Source organism: Nilaparvata lugens, chromosome 5, assembly GCF_014356525.2.
Source record: "Nilaparvata lugens isolate BPH chromosome 5, ASM1435652v1, whole genome shotgun sequence".
NCBI lineage: Eukaryota > Metazoa > Arthropoda > Insecta > Hemiptera > Delphacidae > Nilaparvata > Nilaparvata lugens.
Genome location: NC_052508.1, coordinates 77,411,440 through 77,424,952, shown reverse-complemented (window position 1 = coordinate 77,424,952; position 13,513 = coordinate 77,411,440). Strand labels below are relative to the sequence as shown.

The 13,513-nt window shown below is 39.6% G+C and overlaps 1 long non-coding RNA gene across 1 annotated transcript; it reads left to right on the top strand.

Moving 5' to 3' along the window:
- The first annotated feature begins 3,624 nt into the window (after window positions 1-3,624).
- LOC120351539 lies at window positions 3,625-11,160 on the top strand. The gene is made up of 3 exons (XR_005571454.1): window positions 3,625-3,832; window positions 6,716-6,792; window positions 9,147-11,160. It is a non-coding gene; the product is annotated as an uncharacterized LOC120351539 (long non-coding RNA).
- Window positions 11,161-13,513: the final 2,353 nt, after the last annotated feature.

The window sequence follows — 13,513 nt, the reverse complement described above, 5'->3', positions numbered from 1 at the left end:
GTTACATGTTAGTTTACATCCAAATTTTCATCCCCAAGCTTATGGTTTCAAGCTAAGATCAAAGAAAGAAATCATATAATGGTGGTCAAAGTGATTGAATAAGCTCTATTCAGATTTATGCAAATTCACATTGAAATGATCCCACTTTAATATTCATGATTGTTGAGTTTAGTATATGTGAAATCAGCCACAATGAATGTTATACTATTATGAATGGACTCTTATGTATGAATGGACTTCCATGGAAGAAAGAATCAGTGGATAAGCTGCTTTTACACTTTTGAATGAGTGAAACGAAAAGTAAGTGACAGGCTATGTCAAAAATTCCAGGATAAGCAAGAGATCCATGGATACCAGAGTCATCAAATTTCGAATATACCTAATTTGGAATTTGATCTCCAATCGTCAAAGCAAGAATATCATTATCACTGCTAATTTGATAACTGTCAACGGGAAATATTAATTGTCAATGCATAAAGTCGAGGGCGACTCTTAAGCCCCGCCCCATATCCTACAAAATTTACTGCAATTAGATTACTCTTCTACAGAGCACTTCCAACACATCAATTAATTATTTTAATGATTTGACTCAATAATTTTTATGCTAAGCTGTGGCCTAATCTCAAAAACGATAATAACAATTTTGGTAGGATTTAGATCATAAATGCTTCACAAAAATAATTTTATCTTCCAATTCCCGTAGCGAAGCACGGGTACCGTGATAGTAAATACATATAATAACACACATGCTTGTACTGATAATGATGAATATTTCTTTTGTTTATATTGTAATTTTTATGATTGAATGTCAATCCCAAATCACTACACATAATCAAACAATATAAAAATTCTAAAATGAATATAGCCTTATGACAGCCAATGGATGAATATTTGGGCCTATTTGGCATATGAATTATGAGATAAAAAGATAAAAAAATGATTTCTTATAGCGGTTGCTAATAATTATCTGCCTTCTCAATTAGCTAGTTGTTGGCACAAGCAAGCCTTGATTTTTTTAGGGTTATGTACCGGTTCAATTCTAACCTCCAAATATTTAAACTGTCATTTAAAATAATAGAAATTATGTATAACAAGTAGTTTTATTAATAAATTTCTGAGAAATATACTATATCTGATTCGCTGAGTGCAGCCTTTATGGGTCAGATAACTGTTGTTCATCTGCCTTTGATAAGGTTTTGATTCTTACTACGTATTGGAATTTGTTCCATTCATTTAATAGTCTATAAAATTCTCTAATTCATAAATCAGGGGTTGTGCAATCATTCAATACATCACAATAGCCCCTCTAGATCGAATCTGCAGGATTATGATTCAGGAACAAGATCTATGAGCGCGCAGGCTCGATTTACTCAAGTACTATTGAATGATTGGCTCGATGCATGCTATCTTTCATAGCTGGTCTTGATTAAATGAATAAATATTTGGTGCAGGGAATACAAATCAATTTCAAAGCGCCCTAGATGGTAAGCATACTCATCTGGTGCAAATTAATATGATAAGGTACCCCTTAATGGCAGGCTGGCCATTGGTAGTAACCTTTAGGAGTTGGATTAGCCTCTCTCATCTATATAATAAGAGAGAGTAGGGTTGTGTTTGTTCGTGTGTTCGTTTGTTCGCATCAAAACATGTCAACTTGCGGATCGCATACCGGAAAAACATGAATGATTTAGATCTCCAAATTTTGCACAAAGATTCTAAAAATATCAATCTCGTGCACCTGGAAGCCCAAATTCTAATTTTCCTTCTAGACTTCAGAATTGATGTTAAAATTTCATTAATGGTACATATGATTCCATTAAAAAATCACCAAATCATATGGTCGGAATTAAAAAAGGAACATCTGTTTCTATATTGCTTTCTACCTGGAAAAATAGTTTTGAAACTTCGTTTTCCTGATGCAATGTTTAGGCCTATAGTGAGGACCACATTATAATGACATTATTTAATATACTTTGGTTTTGATATCCTTGTCTATCATTCGACAAAGCCAGTGGTACTATCCTTTTCTAGGTCCACAACTATACCAATTATGTTTTTGTCAATGTAGAAATATAATTAATCAATGCAGAGAATCGGCATCACTATTCTTCTATCTTCATCCACTGCCATTATAACGTGGACCTCACTATACACGTAGCATAGATTATTAATTTTTCAGCTGGAACAATCATTGAGACAAAGTGCAAAATAAACGTCTACAGTTTCATCAATGCTGTATCGGCAATATGAAAACGCATGCAGTTAATATGTTTTTGAATGAAGGTGTTGTTATTTACATAAAGAGATTATATTCTTTCATTTTCATAAACAAAAATATCGAAATTATTCGAGCCCTGAAAGAATGACTGACTTACCGTAAAGTCAGTCGAAAATTTTAATATTGGAATGAGGAGTATTTTGGCAAGCTGAGCAAGAAAATAAGGTCATATGCACCTTTTCGTTATATCTTCAAATGAAAAATGAGTTTTGTGGGTTGTCAAGACTCCCTCTGAAAGGGAAACTATTCAACTTATTCTATCTTTTAGTAAAATAACAATGATTATCCATCCATGTATCATCTTCTATACTATAATAAAGGAAAGAACTGGATTATAAACGTAGCCTATACAGGTGTAAAGTATAGGGAAATTATGTTGGACGCATTATCACGTCAGAACTACTGGACTGATTGAAATTTTGCATATAGATTCTTGCTCAACCGAGGGTTGTTATAGACCAATTTAAAATTCTTCAAGATTTGATCACATGAAGTTTTCAGTTTGTCAAGTTTTCAATCATTTGTCATGCTTCCAGTTTGTATGGAAGCAGCAGAAGATTTCTCTTTGAAGGGAGATTGGAAGATAGGTATGATCATTGGGGATCCTTTTCGAATGATATAAACAGGTTTTCTGTCTCACCCAAATTTTTTCCGCCATTTTGAATCCAACTTCTTTTTTGATTGAAAGGTGATCATACTGATTTACTTGAAATGCAGCATATAAATTATTAATGAACCGAGGATTCTTATGGGCCTATTTTTAATTCTTCTTGAGTTAATTTGGTCAAGTTTCAAGAAAGACCTTTGCGAAGCACGGGTTACCTGCTTGTCCCTTATAGAAAATATATAGAGTCAAGCTGATTTCTTCAAGTTGATTCCTCTTCAAAGGCTGAGTTGGTGTCTTGATTAGATACACCTGTTCTGAATGACCCTCACATAAATTGTATATAAAACATTCATGACATTCAACTTTGGCTGGATTCAGTCTAATCAGTAAGTATGGTATGTTATATCAATTTGATACATGATATACAGTTTAATTCTCTTTCACAATTTTAAGTTCATAGTTTACATAGTTGGAATGGTGAATTGACATTTCGTTTTTTTTTCATGCAATAATATAAGACATTTATTACAAATATAATAAACATAAAGTTATAGTAGGTTTTTTCTGTCAGTTTTTGTTCAATTCACACTTATAAATACGATAAAAGGCTCGAACATTTTATATTATTATAGTTTTAGTGCTGTGAGGTTGGTACCTCTAAGTCAGGCTACTAGTTTTCTACAGCTGGCTACTGATTTTTTCCTGGCTAGCTGAACAAACTTCCTGTTGTTTCATGATAACTGCCTTTTTCCTGAAATCTTCATTGAGAATATATTACAACATTCTATTCATTTAATCCATTTATGGATCTTTGAGTGGACAAATTAATCAAATTTTCAATGATGGTTTCTTTTTCTAGATTTGTGGCCAGATGTATTTGGCATTTATCTGGAATTGGACGAAAATTTCATATCACCTTGTCATGGGATTCACAAAATATTAACCAGGTAAGGGTTTTGGATATAAAAAATTGTTTACATACGTTATTGTCTTTAGCTAGGTTTGTTTTTGTCTATATTCTTGATCACTGGTGTTTGTTCATCTTTTAGTTGCTGTGTTCACATTTGCTGTAGAGATGCAGTCTACTTAGGTTAGCTAGGCCAATTACTGTAAACTGAGTTCTTATGATTGATATTACAATTGTCAAATGGTGCTTCCTGAGGGGTTATCTCTTATGATAGAGTCCCACGTTGTGAAGCCATTGTGTGAAGACGTAAACCTTTGCCCCACTGGTTGGGTGACATTGTGTGAAGTGCTAAATTGCAAATCTGTTACAGCTGATACGATGTTCTTGAGATTTATAAGAGCAGTCGCTAAATTCCCTCTTTTGCGAATAAATTCACAAAAAATTGAGGCCGTCCGGCTCGCAAAATTACTGGGTTCAAACCTCAGCTCTAGCTCAATGGTAGGTACATGAATTTTCCAAACACAATTAATCACCGTAAGGTTCAATGACCAGTGATTATTAATTCTTACCGCTGCTTCTATGAAGTTCTTGAAGAATACCAATGAGGAAATCAAAAGAATAGTTGATGACTGATTATCAGTAACCATGCACACAATAAAGAATAATAAAGACCAACTATAGTTTTTGTAGTTGATCCTTAAAACGCTTGTCATGAATACAGGTGTTCACCAATTTATCCTTCTAAAACTCCTTAGAACTTACAACGCCAGTTCTTGAAGCTCTCTGGATCCTTATATGATATAACTGGAACCTCATTAATATAATTATCAATATATTTTTTCCTGGCAGACTAATATGACTATCATCAAAGGATGATAAGTATGGAGTGCTCTTAATAAGATCAATACAAATTGATTCAATAATTTTATGTGCTGCTGAATATTTATTGGTACCAAAACAGCTCAAACTGTATATCACAAGATGAATTAGGATAAAATAAATTTCTATGATTTGTATGCTGATGTAAAACATAAAATATATTCCCATAAAACAGTGTATATAAAATATTCGATATCTATAATTTTCCAATATATATAAAATTTTCTTATACCTATAATTTTCTTTAAATAAATTCTTTTCTAAAATCTGAACAATTATCACAGGATTTGCTAGTATTCACAATAGTGAGTTTCAAAATTTATAAATTTATTATATTCAATACTGATGCTCAGACTTCCAGTCAATTCAAAACTCTACAAATAAAAACCTGTTTGGCCTATAGATCTGATATGATATACTTCGCTCAATTAATAAATAATAATAATTAATGAGATTGATATTCAACATAAGATCTCAGGGATTTATATGAGTTCGGGCTGTGCATGGAAGTAAGCTTCCTACATATATCAAATAAATTTATAAAATGTTCTTATGAACTATGTGCTATCACTCAACACGTTGTGACTTTTTCTTCAATTTAAGTTAATTTGAATAGCGCTTTGATTAATTCCCCCAACTAGGTGTAGAAAGCCTAAAACAAGCTTGTTTGATTTATCACTCACATTAATGACGTTCTTGACGGTCTCGTGGATTGAATTAATTATTTCCAATAATTAATTAGGCAGGCTCCTTTCGTCTCTGCTGGGCTAACCCTTGGTCCAGATTTCTTATAGATTCCTTTCTAAACTAAAGATATATTTATAAGGAATGATTACAATTACGAACTCTTTAACAACACTTAGTTCACAGATAATTTGACATTAATTACAAATATTTCACATTTAAAAAAGGGGTTGGCTTGATAATTTTAAAATTTTTAAGGAAGAAAGAACCCTAAACTCTATGTGCATCCTCTCAGGTCAAGATCTTAAGCCAGAAGAAGGTGGTTTTTAGAAAAATTTATCTCTTCCTAGAACAATTTTGTAAGCTTTTTTCTGATTGGCCTTCAATTAAATAAGCCCAATACAATTGGTCGCCTCAGAATCAGGGCTTCTTCAACTTCATAATAGAAAAATTTAAATAAAAAGTTTTTATATGAATATATGGAGTGTTTATCTTAAATTAATTTCATAAATAAATCGTGATATATGATGTTAATAAACAATATACATTTAGTTTTTTATATGAGTTTTGTATACTCTGAATTTTCGTGCTTTTTAGATTATAATAAATATTTATACAGCAATAATAGTTGTCCGTATTTCTATACATCAACCTTCCTTAGTATATATAATACATCTTTTGTGAGTAAATTTTTATAATTCAACCTATCATACTGGTTGATCGAATGATCAGCTGATTCGCTCAGTATTGATTCAAATAGCTATCGATTTATTCAAGATCGATTGATTCATTTAAAGTTGTAAACAAATAATTCTAACCTCAATGTACATACAAACTTTTATTTTTTATAATCCGCCAATAATAAGTAAGCCGCTTTATAATTTTTAATTTTGCCAATGGATTCTCATAGTTGTTGAATCACAGATATACATGTTTTCTTATCATTTTTGATAATACTCTTACTCTTCATCCCTAACAATATTCGATTTAAGTTGATAGATCCTTTGACTAGGTCTAACTTCTTTTCCATTTTATAATTCTATTAAAATTCACTGGTTCATTTCAAAATATTTGATGGTACTAAAATACCACGTGACACAATTTATAATTCAATTCCATTTGATAATGATCTCAATTGATGAGTTTACATAATACATTTTACTCATCTGTAAAAATTTCGAATATTTATTCAATACATTCATAACATCAACAAATAACTGATTGAGCTTAGTACATGAGATGACTTAGGAGCTATGTAGGCTATTGGTGTATAGTTTATAACAGACTATATCATGATAGGAAATCAAAAAAAAAAAAAATTATGACTAGGCTATATAATATTATTTATCTGTTGTTGCAGGTTGTTGGCTGTTGATTGTGCTGACTCATTGACAATTTTTGGACAAGATGCGGACATTTAGGTGCTGATTTTTGGAAGTAAGATGATATGTTCCGGTTAGTAATTCATTTATTGATGTTTTGTATTGTTCAAATTCTTCAGTAAAACTGGATGTCATTCAAAGTTCTCTTGATTTACGATCTTCAGGTAGTTTATGATAATAACTTGGAATAAATGCTGGCTTCTTTTATGTTCCAATAATAGATGAGATGAGACACATTTAGGTTATGTTTATTTGGTGTTCATTGTTATTGAAGACAATCTCGATTGCCAAGATAAAATCCAGTGCATATAATACTGTTGACAAAATATGGAGCTTAGCTGAGATTCATATTGAGTTGAATTGCAAGTTTTATTCTGTTTCCCCTCATTCAGGTTTTATTCCTGATGTTTTTATTAGGTGAGGTGTATCCAAGTTAGGTCATGTTGATTGTGCTTTCCTACAACATTGAAGGGTTGGGTTTGTAGTCTGTTAGTCTGTAGGTGATAAGTTTGTTTCTATTTGATGATCTATTTCCATCGATTTAAAGCCCTGATATCTTAGGTATCGGTTCAAACTAATCATCTGTCCTGTTCCTTTTACTCTATTCCGGTAATTACTAAGTTCATTTGTTTCAATACCACCATCCTTTAGTTTTTTCCAATCACATTCCCCCACTGCTTCCTAATCATTATTATTGTTGATCTTCATAGCAATAGTAATATATTTTTCAACTTACAAATTTTCTTCTCACCAATGAACTCACCCAAAAAAAACATCATAATTTTCAACAATAACATCATCATATTATGTTTTTTTGGGTGAGTTTATTGATGAGTAGAAAATTTGTAAATTGATATTATCAATATTGCAACCTTCCATAAGTACCACAGCCATACTTATAATAAGCAAAATACAGTACATCAAAACATTTCTTCTCTCTTTCATAATATAATTCCTGAATGAACGATAATCAGGTACCTTCATTTTCCATATACAATCCATTAATCTTTTTAATTTCATACAACACATTTCTATATTCAATAATTCCATCCAACAGCCCATACCATTATTATCCCTGTAGCAATAATCCTCATTCACTTTTTTTTTCAATTTCAGGTCTATTACAGTTATCCTTCAGATTTTTGTGGTTGCATGGATAAGCTGCTTGCTTGAATCTTATGTGCCTTCTATGCATGCCATTTGTCCCCTTCTGTCCTCTGTCCTGGTGCCGGTCATTGCGATCCATCTGGTGGGCTGCCTCCTGGCGGTCCTCGTGGTGTCCGTGCATCCCTCTGGTGGTGCAGCTTGGGATGGGCATGGGGGTGTCAGCATGTGCATTTCTTTCCTTTCCTCTTCCGCCTCCTGGCCTTCCAATGCTGGTTCCTCCTCACATTTCTCCCAAAGTCGTCCTCACAGTCCAACGTCTCGACTTTCTTCTCAGCAGCTGGTCACTGTTTAGGCCTGGTGTGTCTCAGTGGGGTCCAATGCTTGTGCGCAGGTGTTGCATGTGGGCGCAATAGATCACCTGTTGGCTCTGTTCCCATCAACTCCTTGACCATGTCCTGATGTCCCTTGTTGATTGTGTACTGTCCGGCTCTGCTGCTGACAAGGTCTATGGATGCGCTCACTGCTTGGATAGCAGTCTTCAACTCCTGCTCCAGACGTTTTTGGCTATTTTCACATCAAATGGAATAATTATCCAATTCGGATAGTAGGAGTTTCTGAATTTTCTCTTCAGATCCCTTTATTCGCTCCACTATTCTATTGGTTATCCTCACTTTCCAACTTTTTTGTTTTGTTAGCTATGTCAGCCTGTAGGTTGGTGTTTAGGTCGGTGAGTCTACTCTCCATACTCTGAGACATCTCTTCCATTTAGGTGTTGAGGTTGCTGGAGAATTGGTCCACCTTCGCCATAATGTCTTCGAGTACTCCAGCTTGATCAGGAATCTTCTGATCCACCATGTCCGTGATTTTTATTCCTAGTACTGTCAACTTAGCTTTGACTTTCTCAATTGTGTTTGTAATATTATTTCCAATGTGGGTGATTATTCTCTCTGTCCCTGTCTCTCTCTTCCTGCTGCTTGCACTCTCTCTCCTTCTGCTCTCCTCTGTCCTTGTCTCTCTCTTCCTTCTGCTCCCGCTCCCTCTCCTTCTGCTCCTCTCTGTCCTTCTCCCACCGTTCCACACATCACCCTCCATATTCTGGCTTCATCTCGCATTGTTCTCCGAATCCAAGCATCGCCTCCTTGTTTGTCTTGAGGTTGGTGAATACCTGTGCCTCATGTTCCCTCTCACATTCTCTTCTGAATCAGAGCATTGTCGCCTCATCATATATCAGGTTGGTGAGTGTCTGTGCCTCCGGCACAGGTCCATGGATTTCACCCAGTAATCATTTTTCTTCTGTTTCAGGTATCGGCAGAGTGATGTGTGGAGACAAGGTGGTTGGCACATTCTGGAGCTCCATCTGGGTGGACGAATGCTGTCCAAGGTTGTTGGTGTTGAAGCCCGCGGAGAATATACTGCCAGGCTCACGACTCATGAGGTCTCCACCCCACCATCCACTTCAGTGGGAGTGCTCGATGGAGTGTTGTCAACTGTTGTCATGCCCATTTGTGCCCTGAGTCCTGAGGGTAGTGTGACCGGGTATAAAACATCTGAATTTGAGTTGCAGTCTTCCATGGTAGAGCAGTGAAGTTGTGAATGAGATTATTGAAGTTAAAGTGGTAGTCCGGTATTATGTGGGCAGACAAGTGAATCAGTACCAAGTGGTTTCAAAACGGTATCAAAATGATCCAAATGGTGCGACAAACAAACAACAAATGCTCAACACAAAGATCAGTGCTACAAGATCACTAGATAATGATTCAGTGCATGCTGTATTGGGATTCTGTGTTACTCTAGCTTGAGTAGGATTGCAAAGATGAATTTTCAGACTAAATTTGACAAGTTGCACTTGATCCAAAGTTTCAATGAATCTCCCTACACTTCTGAGTAGATTCTTGCCCACACCTTCTTCTACCAGAATTCCCAGTGTTGCTCTGGGCCGGCTAGACTCAGTCGGCGTCTGGGTTGGGCCACAGCAGGGGACTGGGGGCTTGGTGTTTGGGTTCATCAACCATGTTCATTTGAGTCAGGGGTTGGAACAGGGCCTTGAGCACCTTGATGAAGTGATTTCCTCTTCTAGGAAAGAGGGGCTGTGCTTTCGCCTAAAAGGGTTGGGTGGGGAGGAATAGGAGTACGAATAATGTGGTGCCTTCCGTGATTATGGTCTCTGGGACATGAGAAGCATTTCCAATTGTCACTGGCTATCCTCTTGCTATTCCCGATGGAATTAGCAAGGTACAAGAGCCCTGAAACTGGGCGTCATGGCTGGTCACTGGGTCCCTCACCTTGGGTACCGGCTGTTTCTGGCTATCAGGACTGGAGTCTCGGGGTCAAGAAAGGCATTCTCAAGACTTAATCGAGGTCTTCTTGCTATTCCTGATGGAAGTAGTGAGGTAGAAGAGCCTCAGAACTGGGTGCCATGGCTGGTCACTGGGTCCCTCACCTTGGGTACCAGGTGTTCCTGGCTCTAAGGATCGGCGTCTGGGAGTCGAGCAAGGCCTTCCCAAGCCTTACTTGAGGTCCTCTTGCTATTCCTGATTAAATTAGCAAGATAGAAGAGCCCTGGAGCCGGGCATCACTGGCGGTCACCGAGTCCCTCACCTCAGGAACCATCTATCTTCTGCGGTCAGGATTGGTGTCTTGGGGTCGAGAAAGGCCTTCGCAAGCCTTACTTGAGGTCTACCTGCCATTCCCAATGGAATTAGCAGGATAGAAGAGCCCTGGTACTAGGCATCACTGGCAGTCACCGAGTTCAACAGCTTGGTCACCAGCTGCCTCCTGCTACCAGGATTGATGTCTCGGGGTTGAAAAAGGCCTTTTCAAGCCTCACTCGAGGTCCTCTTGCTCTTCCTGGTCCACTTCGTGATGTTATTGGGTCCAGTCAGGTTTTATCCCAATACTCAACTTGTCACCACTGGTCGAATCTGGCAGACTGGCTGCTAGAAGTTGCATAAGTGGTCATACAATACTCTCCTTCCTGCAAGTGTTGTATCTTGGAGCTTCCAGTGTCTCCTATCAACTCCAGTTCATAGAAGGCGCAATTTGAAGTAGTCAAATGAGTAGGAGTAGACTCTGGTCACAAGCTCTACTCACTCTCTGGCTGCGTGCTGCTTCCTTCAATAGTTCTTGACCAACTGTCTGTGCTAGAGTGCTCCTCTCTGCTACTCGGCCAGCCTTCCTTGGTTCTGCTAAGTGGTAAAAGATGAGGATGTGCGGCATAGTTGAGCAGTAGTTCAGTGCCTGCATCGCTTGTTGTACAACACGATCTTATAATGAGATTTTTGAGCATCGTCAAAACTAACTCTAAAATCAATTTTCCTCACTAGTTATGATATACATCATGACACATTGTTCCTTCTAAGGGTGGTGTTGGGGGGGAAGGGAATTGGGAGAAAAGGGAGGATGAGGATGAGAAGGGTATGCAATGGACATATGTCCCCAAGCACCAAGTACATGCACCAAGTCATGTGATACCGTACAATCGTCTGGGCACCAAGCTGGGTCCTGACCAGCCAGTGACAATGCAGCTGCATTGTAAAAGAGAATAGCAGAAGGACATCTGGCTGTGTTCCCGGCTCGATCCTATTGGCGTGGATTTGCTGAGTCATGCTCTGCTTCTTTACTGCATAGGTATGCCATGCTTTTGCATTTCTCAGATGCGCTGTGTTTCCACACTGCTAGATGCAAGGATCTCCGCCCCGCTGGGGAACACCATGATTCTGCACTGCACAAGGATGCCTTGCTTCCACAGTGCTAGGTTCGAGGATTTTCACCCTGCTCATGAGTGTCGTGCTTCCGCACTGCATAGGGACACCATGCTTCTGCACTGCTAGGTGCAAGGATTTTTGCCCCATTCGGGAGCACTGTGCTTTCGCACTGCATGGGGATGCTGTGCTTCTGCACTACTAGGCGCAAGTTTTCTCAACCACCCAGAAGCACCATGCTTATACACTGCAGGATATAAGGGGAACACAGAACACAGAACACAGAAACACAAAAGGTGAATAGCACCTCCGACTGAGTTCTTAGCTGAGTTCTGAGAACACATAGCAAGGCTTCCACCCTGCAAGCCATTCTTCCACAATGTACTCCATGCTTTAGCACTGCATGCCGTGCTTTCACACTGCCTGTTATGCTTTTGCACTGCATGCCATGCACTCACACTGCTGTTGTGCTTGGGCACCCAGGCTTGCGGTGCAGGCATAATGACAACCAGACACACACTGACTGAAGTGTCATGCTCACACACAACATTCGGATGAGCTAGCAATCTGGTTGCCATGTTTCCACACTGCTGAGGTCAAGCTCATGCACTACCTGTGCTGCGCTTTTGCCCTGCGAGGAGCCATGCTTTTGCTCTGCATACTGGGCTTCTGCCTTGCGGGGAGCCACGCTTCCACACTGCAAGCAGTGCTTTCACACTGTGTGTCAGGCTTCTGCCCTGCATGCCACTGTGCTTGCGCACAGCGGAGGTGTACATCCAGGTGATGACAATCAGACTCACACTGACCAATGTGTCATGCTTGCACACAACGTTCAGACAAGCAAGCAATCTGGTTGCCATTTTCCACACTGCTGAGGTCAAGCTCGCCCACTTCCTGTTTCAGGCTTTCACCCTGCAAGGATGGGCTCCTGCCACGCGGGGAGCCATGTTTCTGCACTGCCACAGTGCTTTCGCACTGCTACAGTACTTTTGCACTCTCAAGGTGCTTTTGCACTGCATGCTGGGCTTATGCCCTGCGGGTGGCCGTGCTCTCGCACTGCCCTACTTTGCCGTGTTTTCACACTGCTATAACCATGCTTCTGTGTTGTGGGTGGCTGTGCTCTTGCACTTTCTTACTTTGCCGTGCTTGGGCATTGCCATGGCCGGGCTTCTGCCCTGTAGGTGGCTGTGCTCTTGCACTGCCTCACTTTGCCATGCTTGCGCACTGCTATGGCAAGGCTACACCCATGTGCAATGTCCATTGTGAAGGCAGGCCCGGACCCTCGGGCAACCCGAGCATGGACTCTTGCAGACTCGAAATGACTGATGTGTCACTTCCTTCACCATCGACCTGTCTCCAATAGTAATCAGGGTGAGGCTCTGTACATGGTCAGCAGTCAGGAAGATGGGCAGGAGCAGGGGTACTCTCTCTTCCTCCTCTCCGGAAGAGACCAGCATCACCTTTTGTGCCTCCAGAAGAGTCGAAGTTGGCCTGTCAACAGGCGGTTGAGACAGGTCATTGATGTTGGCAGAGTCGGCCAGGACCTTGATGGCGTCACATGTCTCTGCAGAAGCTGCTCCCCAAGCCTCGGTGAGACCCCTCTCTTGAACCCGAAGAGGGGTTGGATGGGTCGAAGGAGACTGCTGGGTTGCAGTGGAAGATGGCACTGGGTGCTCCGTGACCTCCTCTGATGTCCAGTAGGCCAGTGAGGAGAAGCCGCCTCCACCTCCCTCCAGGAGGGCATCTTCATCCTCGGTCAGGACCTCTGGGATTTCCATCCTGGAAACTGATGCAGCGGGGTTTGAGGGCAACGGCTCCTCTGCCCTGGTGGTGCTCGCTGGGGATCCAGGTGTTGTGAGGTAAGTCGTGGACACCAGATCATGGTCTCGGCCTGTCTTCAGGTTGGGGAACAGAGTGGAGAGTTCACGTGAGGCTGCCTCCATCATGATGTCCTCAGGTGGGGTCCCC